Consider the following 14,236-nt stretch of genomic DNA (forward strand, 5'->3'; position numbering starts at 1 on the left):
GAACAACAACAACTCCTGCTGGAAGTTTCTGGGTGGAGGCAAGTCCTGGATGTTGGGAGTTGGCCTGAAAGGGACTGTGGACTGCATGTAATGACTGCTAAGGGTGTTGGGATAGGGGTGGAATGACGGGTGTATGTTTGGATGAAAAGAGCTCTCTAGTGTTGAGACCCAGATATTGACCAGTCCTTCAATCTCAGGTAGAGTCATTTCCAAGAAAGCTCAACAGGAGACTCGTGTCTGAGTGTGGGATGTGCAGGAAGGCTCACCCAGATTGCAATACGAGAAAGAAGCTGCACACGGAGTTTTTTTCCCTTCTGCCATCTGAGCTTGTGTAGGGGGATCTAAACAGGGTTTCATGACAGCTGCTGTTGATCCTACCCCACTTTCAAAATTCAGCTCGAATTTCATCCTAGTTGAAGCTGATGCATCAACTTGAAGTGACCTCTCCTCATCTGTATTCTGGAACACCAGTCGTTCCGGCATTTGATTGTAAATTCCATTATATTATTTGCAGCCTTTGTGTTTAATGTCTTGCCTACCAGGTGAGGAGATCCCTTGCAATCAGTTCAGAAGTTTCAACCTGTGTGCCTAGATCTATACCAGTCATGAAACCATGAGGCAAAAGAAATAGAGAAAGCCAGTTGGGTGGGGGGGTGCGGGGGGGCAGTTGTGTAGTCAGGATCCTTTCTCTCCTTCTATCAGAGCCCATGCCTGGTTAATACACTCCATTTCCCATCTCTGAGAGCCATGTGACAGAAAGCTGGCTGATGAGTGGAAAGGACTGGGTAGGGCTCACAAGCAAGAGTTCAGACACAGCAAGTGCACGCATTTGTCCCTTGGCCCTTTGTCCTCCTCGGAACACAGGCAAAATGCTGGAGCTGAAGGGTCCGTTGTGTGACTATGAGAAAGTAAACATGAGAACCGAAGCACGTGGTACAGATGCCCAAGTGAGCTGCCCACCTCCAGGCTTCTCACTGCATGGAAACCTACAAGAAAATTGTGGTGCCGGAGAAAACTCTTGAGAAATCAACTGAATATTCATTGGAAGGACTGATGTTGAAGCCAAGCTCTAATACTTTGGTCACCTGATTAAAAAAAAAAAAAAAAGCCAACTGATTGAAAAAGACCCAGATGCTGGGAAAGATTGAGGAAAGGAGAAGAAGGGGGCAACAGAGGATGAGACGGTTGGATGGCATCATTGACACAATGGACATGAATTGAGAAAACTCCAGGAGACAGTGAAGGACAGGGAAGCCTGGTGTATTGCAGTTCATGGGATCACAAAGAGTTGGACATGACTTAGCAACTGAACAACAGCAACAATGGAAATGTTTAGGTGATAACTTGAGACATGGGCTTGACCTCTGGCCAGAGTTGGAACTCTAAGCTGAAGAGGATAAACATACCTGGAGTTTTAGATGTGATTAATCTGCTAAGGAGATGAGGGTAGAAAGTGAGTAGGACATAGGGCTACAGGCAGAGATTTTATGCCATACAGTGGGTAGCACTGGATATGACTTGAGTGTCCTGAGAGTCCCCAGCTGGTCCTGGGGTGGATTAAAGAGCAGGTAAAGGAAGAAAAGCGGACCCGCAGAGGCCAGGGTATCTAATTCAGTGGTAAAAGAAGCCACCTGCAATGCAGGAGACTCAGGTTCGATTTCTGGCTCGGGAAGATCCCCTGGAGAAAGAAATGACAACACACTCAGGTATTCTTGCCTGGGAAATCCCATGGACTGAGAAGCTAACAGTCCATGGAGTCGGAAAAGAGTCAGACACATCTGAGAGACTGAACAACACCACCATGCTAATTTGGCTCACAAATCACTAGAAATGGACCCTTGGATTTCTTGGATTTCTCGTCTTTGATTTGGGGGTGACCTCCACTAAGCCACTAAAAGGTCCAAGTCAGAGCCCTACTTGTGCTCTGAACCCGAATTCACAGGCCTGAGACCCCAGGAATGGCTGACTGGCCTTGAGATTGGATTTGTAAGAGTCTTTTGACCTCCCTCACGCTGATATTCTTTTAGTCATTAAGATAGCTCTGAACATATGAATTAAGCAAAGACGTTCAGGGTGGGGTGGAAGAGGGAGTTAAGTGGAATAAGCCTGGGAAAGGAACAAGGGATGGAATTTGAGAGTATCTGAGGTGGACAGGGGGCAAAAAAAAAAAAAACATTTTGTATATGTGTGTGTGTGTGTTTGTGCACAAGCACAGATGTGTGCATACATGCTTATGGCTGCCTGCACTTGGGGTGTGGGGTGATGATGAAGATCTGATGGCAGGGAAACCCAGTAATACAGGAAGAAAAGATAAAGATAGATTTGGATTTGAAATGAATGCAGAATTGGAAGTTGCAAGTTTTTATTTTTATTGGTATGTTAATGAGAAGAGTGTATAGGAGAAGTGACAATATCTAAAATCTGCTGCCTTGCCTGTCAAATTGATCACTGTTACGGCTCATTGCTTATACTACCTGCCAACTTGCTGACTCTGCCCAGTAACACAAAGAATTCCAAATTGAGCCCTCCAGCCCCAAATAGGCAGAATTTGAAATTCTACCAGTTGGGACATTCATTCGTTCTGCTTCTGGCCAACTTCTGGTCTTCAAGATTTCTCTAATAGATAAATACTCCTGGGAGTGCTAACACCTTAAACCTTTATCACTTAATGCCTTATAGAGAGGATTAGTAGATTAGCCCAGCATTGGCAGGAGTAATGAGAGGGATAAAAGAAGGAAAAGGGCAATGGACGGCCCTAATAAAAAAGACACCTACAGGAAAACAAACAAACCCATCTATTTTGCTTTTGCCTAGAGCTGGTCTTACTGCCTCTAAGTATAGACTCTGAAAAAATTCAGGCTCTGGTTCCTGTACAGAGTGGGTGAAGATTTTTATATTCTGGGGTCATTGATTGCTCACTGAAAGACACATAGGCAAAGGTCCTTAGACGGTCCATTGTGTTTGGCTATATGAAGAAGCTAGAGGGGACCATAGCGGTTGGGTATGGGGGAAAATAGGAGACCCAGTTGGTGGAGCAGAGCAACCTCATCACGTAAAACCTCACAGGGGCTTTGTAAGAACCCTGCTTTACAGTCAGAATAGCACAGGTGTGGCTTATTGCTGAGAAGATTCGAAGTGATTAAGGAAAGCTGGAGATTGTATGGACTCACCAGAATATTAGAAAATAAAGCGGAAGTTTGTAAAAAGCTTTGTAAAGGATGGTCATGTAGAGAGTTGCTAGAAACCAGAAGGTTTTATTGTTTGTAGGTTTTTTTGAGGATGACCATTCTGACTGGTGTGAGGTGATACCTCATTGTAGTTTTGATTTGCATTTCTCTAATAATGAATGCTTTCCTGATGATTCAGATTACAAAGATTCTGCCTGCAATGCAGGAGACCCAGGTTCAATCCCTGGGTTGGGAAGATCCCCTTGAGAAGGACATGGCAACCCACTCCAGAATTCTTGCCTAGAGAATCCCATAGACAGAGAAGCCCAGCGGAATACAGTCCTGTGGTTGCAAAGTCAGACACAACTGAGCAACTAACACACTTGCTAATTAACGATGTTGAGCCTCTTTTCATGTGCCTCTTGGCCATCTGTAAGTGTTCTTTGGAGAAATGTCTAGTGTAACACAAAGATCTCTATTCAGTGCTCTTGCTAAATGCGTCGCGAATGCTGTGTGCTAAGTCGCTTCAGTTGTGTCTGACTCTTTGCAACCCCGTGGACTGTAGCCCGCCAGGCTCCTCTGCCCATGGAATTCTCTAGGCAAGAATACTGGAGTGGGTTGCCATTACCTTCTCTAGGGGATCTTCCCAACTAAGGGATCGAATCCACCTGTTTTATGTCTCCTGTGTTGGCAGGCGGGTTCTTTACCAATAGCACCACCTGAGACGCCCACTCAGTCCTCTGTGGTAACCTAAATGGGAAAGAAATCAAAAAGAAGGAGATATATGTACGTGTAGAGCTGATTCACTTTGCTGTACAGCAGAAACTGACACAACATTATAAAGCAACTACAATAAAAATTTTTTTAATACAGAAATTTTAAAAGTAAGGATTAAAAAAAAAGAAACCAGCTGCTGGCACTCCCCAAGGGGTTAGAAGGCTCTGGAAGATACTTGAGGACCGCCAACACCAACTAACAGGACCCACGCCTGGCAGAGCTCACCAGGAGCACAAAGACACCCACCTATGGAGGGAAAGTTGGGGTGGTCCTGGGTGACCTGCCTGGTCCCTGCTGCCCCGGGGGCATGGAGCCCACGTGTTGTGCAGCTACACCCGGGAGGACTTCTTCCCTCACTCGCCAGGGGTCCTGTCCACCCACCTCCGTCTCCTTCCCCCACCCAGCTGCCTGCTCACGGGGATCTAGAGATGAGAAGAGACACAAGAAAGCCACTTTTTAAAGAGCACCTCGGGCCTCTTTTTATTTTTTAAAATTTTTATTTGAGTGTAGTTGGTAATGCACCCGCCTGCCAATGCAGGAGACATGAGATTCTGATTCGATCCCTGTGTCAGGAAGATCCCCTGGAGAAGAAAATGACAACCCACGCCAGTATTCTTGCCTGGAGAATCCCCATGGACAGAGGTGCCTGGCAGGCTACAGTCCATGGGGTTGCAAAGAGTTGGACACGACTGAAGTGACTTAGCACATAACTGATTTACAGTGTTGTGTTATTTTCAGGTATGCAGCAAAGTGAGTCAGTTATACATATACATATATTCACTCTTTTTTAAGGAAAAAAAAATTATTTTCAACCTTGGGCCTCTTTTTACTTCTCGTTTTTTGTCTCTAGCCTGACAGTCAAATCAGGGATTATAGAAAGCAACAGGGAACCCCAATTTGTGGACTGGATTTCTTTTCAAAACCTGGACAGTTGACTGTTTTCTTCCAGGGATGCTGGGTAGGTAGCATCAGGGAGGGAAAAGAAATCCCAGTGAGAACCAGCTTTTGGTGCTGCCTCTGGCACTGACTAGCTGTGTGATGGACAGGGAAGCCTGGCATGCTGTAGTCCATGGGGTCGCAAAGAGTCGGACACGACTGAGCAACTGAATTCATCTGAACTGAGCTGTGTGATTCCAGGTGAGTGAACTAGAGAGATGAATGCTGCCTGCCTGACCCTGACCTTCAGAACCACCTGCATCCCCAGGAAGACCCGAGGTGCAGCCACTGCCTGTCACAGCCAGCCCCCATCTGCCCCTGCTCCACCCCCACCCTCTTCATGGGGGCGGGGGAGGGGGGGAGAAGGCACCTGGAGGCAAGCCAGACTGAACGGGTTCCTACTTGAACTGGGAAACGTGGAGAAAGGATGCCAGGTGACAGGGCAACCCGCACCAGGGGAAGCGAATGCAGGGAGTGGGCAGGAGGGCGGCCCTCCAGCCTTGCTGCCCTGGTGAGCTTTTCACCGGTGCCCTCAGCTCACCCCACAGCAAACCCTTCTCCTGAGACCAGCTGGGGGGTCTCTAACTTAAGAGCACCCCACTGGAAAGGAATCAGTTGCAGGGGACAGTTCTAGGTCACAGACCCTCACTGAGCAAATGGCTTTGGCTTTGAAACAGGATTGGGGACAGGGCGTAGAGGCCTCCCACACCCTGGAACAAGATCTGTGTGGGCCACCCATCAGCAGTTTAGGGACAGCCGATGACGGATCCCTGTGCTTTCTCCAGGGAGAAGGTAGAAAAACCTCACACTGAGAGCCACTTAAAGGAGAAGGTGAAGGCGAGGAGGACCCACCGATTGAATTCCCCTCCCCCCAGCCCTGAGCATGCAGTCTAACTTCTGCAGAAACCTCCAGATGGTCAGGCACTCGGATGGTTCACTCAGTTTCAGCATTGACTGAATTCTCAACCTTTCTCTGTTTCTACAAATAGAGTTAAAAATTCCAGATCTACAATGAGATACGGGCTTCCCTGGTGGCTCAGCGGTAAATAATCTGCCTGCCAATGCAGGATGCTTCCTGGGTCAGGAAGATCCCTGGAGAAGGAAATGGCAATCCACTCCAGTATTCTTGCCTGGGAAATTTCATGTACGGAGGAGCCTGGTGGGCTACAGTTCATGGAGTCGCAAAAGAGTTCATAGGGACACGACTTAACCACTAAAAAACACAGACAAAAAAAAAGCAATGAAGATATCTGAGGGTCATTGAAGGGATTACACCCACCCCCACCCTACACATCACAGCCCCCCTCCCCATCCTATCTTTCTTGAACATACCATCTTCCACATCTCTCTCTCTGCTCAGGCACAGAGACCTCAACAACCCCAGGCATCAGTAGGACTAGACTGAGAATGCCACCCAGGTCTGCAGTGGGACAGCCAGATCAGGGAGGAGAGGGGAACTGGCACCCTGTCTTTGCACCGTGCTCCCCAACAGGCCCCCGAGGAGCCACACGACAGAGGACAAGGCTGATGAGGGTCACAGAGGAGCAGGGCTGGCACCACTGGATAATTGCCCACAGGGACAAGGCAGCCTTGGCCGGAACCCAAAGGTGTGGCTCAGGTGCTTGGTCCCTGTGACTCCAAAACCCCAAAGTTCTGAAAACCAATGTCCTTAGTAACTCATTTGGTGGCAAAAGCTGACTTAACATCCTGCGAGGCTGTGGGTGTCCCTTATCTCATTTAGGGTGAATGGTATTTTTGCTGCCGAAATACTAAAAGGATGTGATTTTGCAGGTGCAGTCCCAGAGCCTCCTGGGGGTATTAGGCATTCTACAGAATATGCAGTATACAGACAGTGTTACCTTTCCATATATGAAAAAAATTTAATGGACTTCAGAAAGCATCGGAATTCTGAAATCCATCTGGTTCCTAAGGTTTTGGATAGGGAACTGTGGCCATAACGATTGTGTACGAATGGCCCATAAGCACAGGAAGAGATGTTGAACATAATTAGCCATCAGGGAAGTGCAAACCAAACCCCAGTGAGATACCACTTCACACCCACTAGAAGGGCTGTAATCAAAAAGGCAGCTGAAACAAGTTTTGACAAGAATGGAAGGCAACTGGAATCTCATTCCTTGCTGGTGGGAATGTAAAAATGGTGCAGCCACTTTAGAAAACAGTTTGGCAGTTCTTCAAGAAGTTAAACATAGAGTTACCATATGACCCAGCTACTCTCGTTCTAGATATACAGCCAAGAGAGACGAAAACCTGCGTCCACATAGAAGTCTCTATGCAAGTGTTCATGGCAGCATTATTCGTGATGGCAGAAGACTGGAAACAACCCAACTGTCCACCAATTGATAAATGTAGAAGAAAATGTATGTCCATGCAATGGAATATTATTTGGCCGTAAAAGGAATGAAATACTGACATATACTATGACATGGATGCATCTTGAAAGCACTAAGACAAAGAAGCCAGTGGCAAAAGGGCACATATTGTATGATTCCATTTCTATAAAAATATACAGACTAGGAAAATCCATGGAGACAGAAAGTAGATGAGTGGTTGCCAGGGGAAGAGGAGGGGAGGAATATGCTAAAAAGTGTTGATTTCTGTACTTTAAATGAGTGAATTGTGCAGTATATGAATTACATCTCAAAAAAGCTGTTTAGGGACTTGCCTCATGGTCCAGTGGTTAAGACTCAGAGCTTCCAAAGCAGTGGGGCATGGGTTTGATCCCTGTTCAGGGAACTAAGATCCCACGTGCTGCGTGGTTTGGCCAAATAATAAATCAATAAATAAGTTGTTTAAACAGAAATAAAAATCAAGTCTAATAGATACAGCTATGGCTAATTCAAAACAAGACAGCAGGGCGTCAGGGCAGGTGCTATGGACTGAATATATTCCTGGAAGATTCATATGTTGAAATCCTAACCACTTCCCGGGCAGTGCAGTGGTGAAGAACCTGCCTGTCAATGCAGGAGACAGAAAAGACATGGGTTTAACCCCTGGGTCAGGAAGATCCCCTGGAGGAGGGCGTGGCAACCCACTCCAATATTCTTGCCTGGAGGGTCCCATCAATAGAGGAGCTTGGTGGGCTATAGTCCATAAGGTTGTAAAGAGTCAGACTCAAGGGACTTAGCACCAGGTGATGGTACTAGTAAGTGATTAGTCCATGAGGGTGGAGCCCCCATGAATGGAGTTCATACTCTTACAAAAGAAGCTCCACAGAATTCTCTTTCCTTCTTCCATATGGTTACGGTGAAAAGGCACCATCTAGGAAAAAGAGCCTCATTTGACACTGAATCTGCGGGTGCCATGATTTTGGCCTTCCCATCCTCTGGAAGTGTAATGCATCATTGCTCACTGTTTATAAGCCACCTGGTTTATGGTATTTTTTGATAGCAGCTCACATGCAGTAAGACAGTATCTTGGGAATTTCTTAGGCTCTCCCATAAAGGATGAAAGGGTGACATTGGCCAGAAACAGGCTGCTGCAGTAGCAAGAGGCCTTTGAGATGTCCCTCCTAGGGAGTGGAATATGCTATCAACCATGAGATTCGGGGATCCGAGGATGCAGCCCATCATCCTCAACTGAATGGCCTCATGGGGCCAGCTGGAAATATCCCATGGCAGGTGCTATCTTGAGCAGCCACATGGTTGGTAGTCTCCCTGCATTAGCCACAGGGATTCGGGGGGTCTTTCCTAAAGGATGTGTCTGTGGCAGTTGCTTCCCTCGAGATGCATAGTTTTGTGAAGGGTACGTAGCTGGCAATTCATTAACTCTTCATTCAAGTATCAAAGAAATTGCAAAATGTCAGGAGAGCAATGGTACCTAAACCCATGGAAGAATGGACCTTCCTAGAGATTGTGGCGTGTGTGCGTGCATGCTAAGTTGCTTTGCTGCTGCTGCTGCTGCTAAGTCACTTTAGTCGTGTCCGACTCTGTGCGACCCCAGAGATGGCAGCCCACCAGGCTCCCCGTCCCTGGAATTCTCCAGGCAAGAACACTGGAGTGGGTTACCATTTACTTCTCCAATGCATGAAAGTGAAAAGTGAAAGTGAAGTCGCTCAGTCGTGCCCGACTCTTAGCGACCCATGGACTGCAGCCCACCAGGCTCCTCCATCCATGGGATTTTCCAGGCAAGTGTACTGGAGTAGGGTGCCATTGCCTTCTCCATAAGTTGCTTTAGTCATGTCCAATTCTTTGCGACGCTATGGACTGAAGCAGGCCTGGTTCCTCTGTCCATGTGATTCTCCAGGCAAGAATACTGGAGTGGGTTGCCATGCTCTCCTCCAGGGGAAATCTTCCCAACCCAGGGATCAAACCTGCATCTCCTACATCTAACCTTCATTGGCAGTCACATTCTTTAACACTAGCACGATTGTGGCATGAGAGGCAAACAAGTGGCTTTTGGTATAATTTCTGGATATACTGGTTTAGTTGAGACCCCATAGCTCGACAGGGAGGAAACCTGTGAAATAAACATTCCACCATCTCTCCTCCCACCCTCTACTTGCTGCCCATGCCTCCCATTGACTGCTCCGAACCAGGAGAGAGCGAGCCAGGGAGCCTGTGGATGAGTCCATACCGTCAGCCTCCTGAAGACAGAGAAGAGAGAGAAAGAGGATGCATCTAGTTGGCAGAGGAGGACCTCCAGGGCAATGATGAGCTGGCTCCAGCATGTGAGGTCCTGAATCAGCCCACACTCAGCATCTGTCCAAGCATGACCCTGTGCCCAGAGCTCTAAGTGACGGACATAGTTCGAAGAATAAGACCCACTCACCTGATGAGACAATTATGATGACAAAAGAGAATGTGTGTTCAACTGAGTAAAGTTCCAGAGGAACTCAGAGAAGAACCCCCCTACTTGAAGTGGGGTAATGAGGGAAGAAGCCCTAGGTCAGAATTTTATTGCTTTCAATCAAAGGCCAAGACACACAGAACAAAGAATAAATACAATGTGATCTTTTTTTAAAAAGTTATGGAGATATGACTACGCAGGCAGAATACAGAGAAACTGGGCTTTCTACCATAGAGTAGATTGATCTCTGGCCTAGAGATCAGGGACTTGGGCAGGTCAGGTGTGTCGAATGATATTTCTTGGCTTTGAACAACTATGGTCTCATGTTGCGGTATTCTTTACAGCAAGAATCAGCAGCCAACATCTCACCATGAGAAAGGGGACATTACCTCCGCCTCTTTTCATTCTGTTCCATGGTTCGAAGATTCTTTCCCAAAGAACAGACTTAAGAAGATAACTTTGCAATGGGAATTTGCTGTATGACTCAGGGAACTCCAGCAGGGCCTCTGTGACAATCTAGAAGGGTGGGGTGGGGAGGGAGATGGGAGGGAGGTTTTTGAGGGAGGGGGCATGGGTGTACCTCTGGCTGCTGCTTGTTGATGTATGACAGAAAACCCCAAAATACTGTAAAGCAAAGTTCCTTCAATTTAAAAAATAAAATAAACAATATAGAAAGAAAAAAAAAGATACCTTGCACCTGCATAAGGAAACCCAGTGTGTGTCCTTCCAGCAAGACTCTTCTCTCCTCAGCTCCTCCCAGTTCTTCACTTCCTTGGGGAAGTAAGGCAAGGAACTTACTTCTGTTGCCTGAAATACCACATTATCTGGATATTTCCAAAGTGGTGGAACTGGAAACCATTGAAAAGTCATTGTTTTTTATTCATTCATCCCCTTCCATCCCAGTCCCCACCCTGGTGACCCCTTCTTGGGTCACTGGTCTTCTTGTCTTCCTATCTTCTCCACTGACTATATTTGGTGTTCCTGTGTATTTATCTTTCCTGGGATATAACCCAATGACACCAATCATTTAAAATCGGTGTCCCTGTATATTTATCTTTCCTGAGATATAACCCAATGAGAAGGTGAAGGTGAGATCATATTGAACGATAGAGAAGCAGTAAGTCACACATAACTGGATCTCCCCAATCCAGAATCTAAAATCTAACCTAGATAGAAGATGTCCAGTTTATTTTAGCCTGAGTCCTATGGAAATAATGAAGACTTAACGTGATGTGCTCTAACTTAACTGGGATTCGGCTGCACTGGATGATGCTGGCCTTATGTTATTTTATTTCCCTTTAATAAATAAAGGCCCGTGTGTTCGCTGTTTTAGGATTTAGTAGTAGCAAAGTTTGTCTCTGCTGCCAGATGGTTGTGCTTCCTTTTAGGAGCTAATGCAAAGATGGAACTTGCTGTGTTTCTTTTTATTCCACGGAAGCTGAGATGCTCAGAATTAATTTATGTGCTTATTTGCATCAGTTTTACAATGATCTACTCCCCTTTGTTACGTGCCTCTTATTCTTTTATTGTTATTTTACAAGTCTTCACTTCTTGATTTCGCTTATGTTTCAAGTCCTTTTCTGAAGAAGGTTGGGGATACATGGATGGGTAGATGGATGATTAGTTGATTACCTGATATATAGATAAATAGATGGATAGATAAACCAGTTGGACAGAATTGTGAATAAGGGAAAGGTAGACTCCAGCACAGTTCCTCTACATCGTGATCTTCCTTTTATGCCATGGGCCTACTTTCTCTTTCAGGATCCTATTTTTATCAAACTTTTCATGACAAGCTGTGTCTTGTTCTGGAGTCAGAGTCAGGTGCAAATTGCAAACAGCTACTGTATCTGTATAAATATAAGAAGCTTACCCTCAGTTTCCTCATCTGTAAAATGGGCATGATAGCAATTCCTACATCATTTGTTGTTCTGAGGTTACAGTCAGGTAGTACATGTTAACTGTTGAATATGGCCTATATTCCACATTGTAAAATCCCAGTGAATCTTGGTTATTATTATTATTATTCAATTATGTGACCTCCTTTTCATCTTCTTTAATGCTTCCCTCTCTGTGTACTCATTATCATATGTTTGGACTATTACAGTAGCCTTCTAACTTGGCTTAGAATTAAGAATCTTACTGCTGGGAAGGATTACTTAACTCTATACTCAATTTTATTAGTATAAATGAGAAAAACCAACACAGCATTGCTGATGCTGCTGCTAAGTCGCTTCAGTCGTGTCCGACTCTGTGTGACCCCATAGACGGCAGCCCACCAGGCTCCTCCGTCCCTGGGATTCTCCAGGCAAGAACACTGGAGTGGGTTGCCATTTCCTCCTCCAATGCACGAAAGTGAAAAGTGAAAGTGAAGGCACTTAGTCGTGTCCCAGTCTTAGCGACCCCATGGACTGCAGCCTACCAGGCTCCTCCGTCCATGGGATTTTCCAGGCAAGAGTACTGGAGTGGGGTGCCATTGCCTTCTCCCATTAGAGTAATTATTCTCCAGTTAAAAATTAATAAAAAATAAACCACACAAGTCAATCCATAACAAAAAAACTAGAAAGCCTTGATAAGAGAAATGTCATGCCTATATGACATAGTCATTCAAAGTAGATTTCAGAGGATGGGGACACTTAGCCATGTGTAGGTGTAACTGGTGAACCATTGGGTACCTTAAATCTTTAAGGAACCACCTGGGAAGAGAACTCAGCTGCGCCCAAAGCTGGGGTATCTCATCATACAGGTGGGGTGGCCTGTTGGTAGAGTCTCTCTGAGGAGCCTCTGGTATCAGCACTCATCTACTGGGGAGACGGGGGATCCAGGAATGAGGAGCTCGGACCAGGAGCAAAATCGTAGGCAGCAAATAAAAGTTTGAAAAAGACAATGAGCTTCAGTCTAGCCTCCTGGATGCTAGTCTGGATCCCGAGAAGAGCGATAGTCGCCACAAGCGCAAACTGAAGGAGCTGGCCAGCACATCTGCAGCACGCTGGGATTCAGGTAACATGTGGCTGTGAGAGTCCTTCGTGCTAAGGGAAACTAGTCATCTCTTCCCATACTCCTGCTGCCCACAGCCTGGCATCCACCTCTTGAGGGCTCAGGCTGGTTCTCAAGGGGTGGTGCTTCAGGAGGGGCTGTGGCAGCGGGGGGTAACAGGGGTGCGCACTGGACCCAGTGGGAGGGGGCGCATGCCTGTGAGAGCCTTTGAACCCCTCTAAGTAATCTTGAGCCCCTGAGTGATCCTGGCTAGTTAAGCCAGTGAAAGTTGCATGTCCATGACAATGTAGCATGTCCATGATAATGGGATGGTCATTTGTCTCTGCAGGTGCCAGAGGGCAGATAAATCTGGGGAGAGTCACAAAAGAGCGGAATGTGGGGGGTGTCTGTCTAAGGGAAGGGCTCCTATTCCCGTCCACACTCCTGTGTCGCCCCAAGCATTGCTCCTTAGACCTCAGCCCAGCAGTCTTCTTGGAGCATAGGCTGGATGTGCCGCTCCTTCTCAGAAACCTTTGATTCACCCCCTGCCCTATAGAATGCTCTTCACACTCCTTTGCGTGACATTCAAAATCCCCCTTGTCATGTCCCAAACCTCAGAATCTCCTGGAACCTCTCTGTCAACTCCACATTTTGGAGCCTGCTCCAAGCAGAATGTCTGAGGGCTTTCGGGGGCCCCACAGTTCCAAGGCCTCCTATCCATCCATACCTGGTGTAGGATCCAGGCAGGGAGGTTCCTGAAATGCCAGGATCCAGTCAGGTCGGGACCTCAACCTCTTAGGCATATGGGGCTGGCATGGGGGGGGGGGGTTTCACAGTCTTCCACCAAATCTGTGCTCACCACAGGGCCTTTGCACATGATGGTCTAAGGTGAGCACCCTCCCTGGCACCAACTGTACACCAGCTTTCTCCTCACTCTGTTCAGAATCGCTTCCCCGTATCATCCGATCGGACTTTCAAATGCTTATCTTGCCCTCTAGCTCCCTGAGAGCTGAGACTAGCTCAGGTTTTCTTTGTGTCCTTCACTGGATCTGGTGCATTGCTTCACAGATTTAGTAAATGTTCCCCAAACTGCCTGTTGAAATAATGAGTTGCAAAATCTAATTTTCGTCCTTTATTTTTAAGCAGGAATGTTCGTCAAGCTATTGCCTCCCACGAGATGATTTAAACCTTTTCTCCAATTACTTTTCTCCAATTATGCAACTGAATGTTCTAAGGAGGTTTCCCACATATGCAGGCGCCGAGGAGTTTTAGGGACCTTGAAGGGTATTCCTAGAGCCACGGGAACCACATCATGGAGCATGGAGAGCTTGTGTGCAAGCCACATTCCTTTCCTAATGCTCCCCTTGAAAAAGAAAGAAAAGAGCAGAGTACAATCTACCAAACCAGGCTTTTTGGTGGATGGTTTAAACCCAGTTCAACCACTCTGCTTTTCTAAGCATCTCTCTTTCTTGCCCCTGATTATGGCTTCCAAACCAACAGCCAAAAATATAGGATGTGGGGAAGCTTGAGTAAGAGAGCAAAACCAAAATGTCTCAGTCTTTGAAGGGGAAAGG

This window comes from Bos mutus, chromosome 20 (assembly GCF_027580195.1).
Source record: "Bos mutus isolate GX-2022 chromosome 20, NWIPB_WYAK_1.1, whole genome shotgun sequence".
NCBI classification, from domain to species: domain Eukaryota; kingdom Metazoa; phylum Chordata; class Mammalia; order Artiodactyla; family Bovidae; genus Bos; species Bos mutus.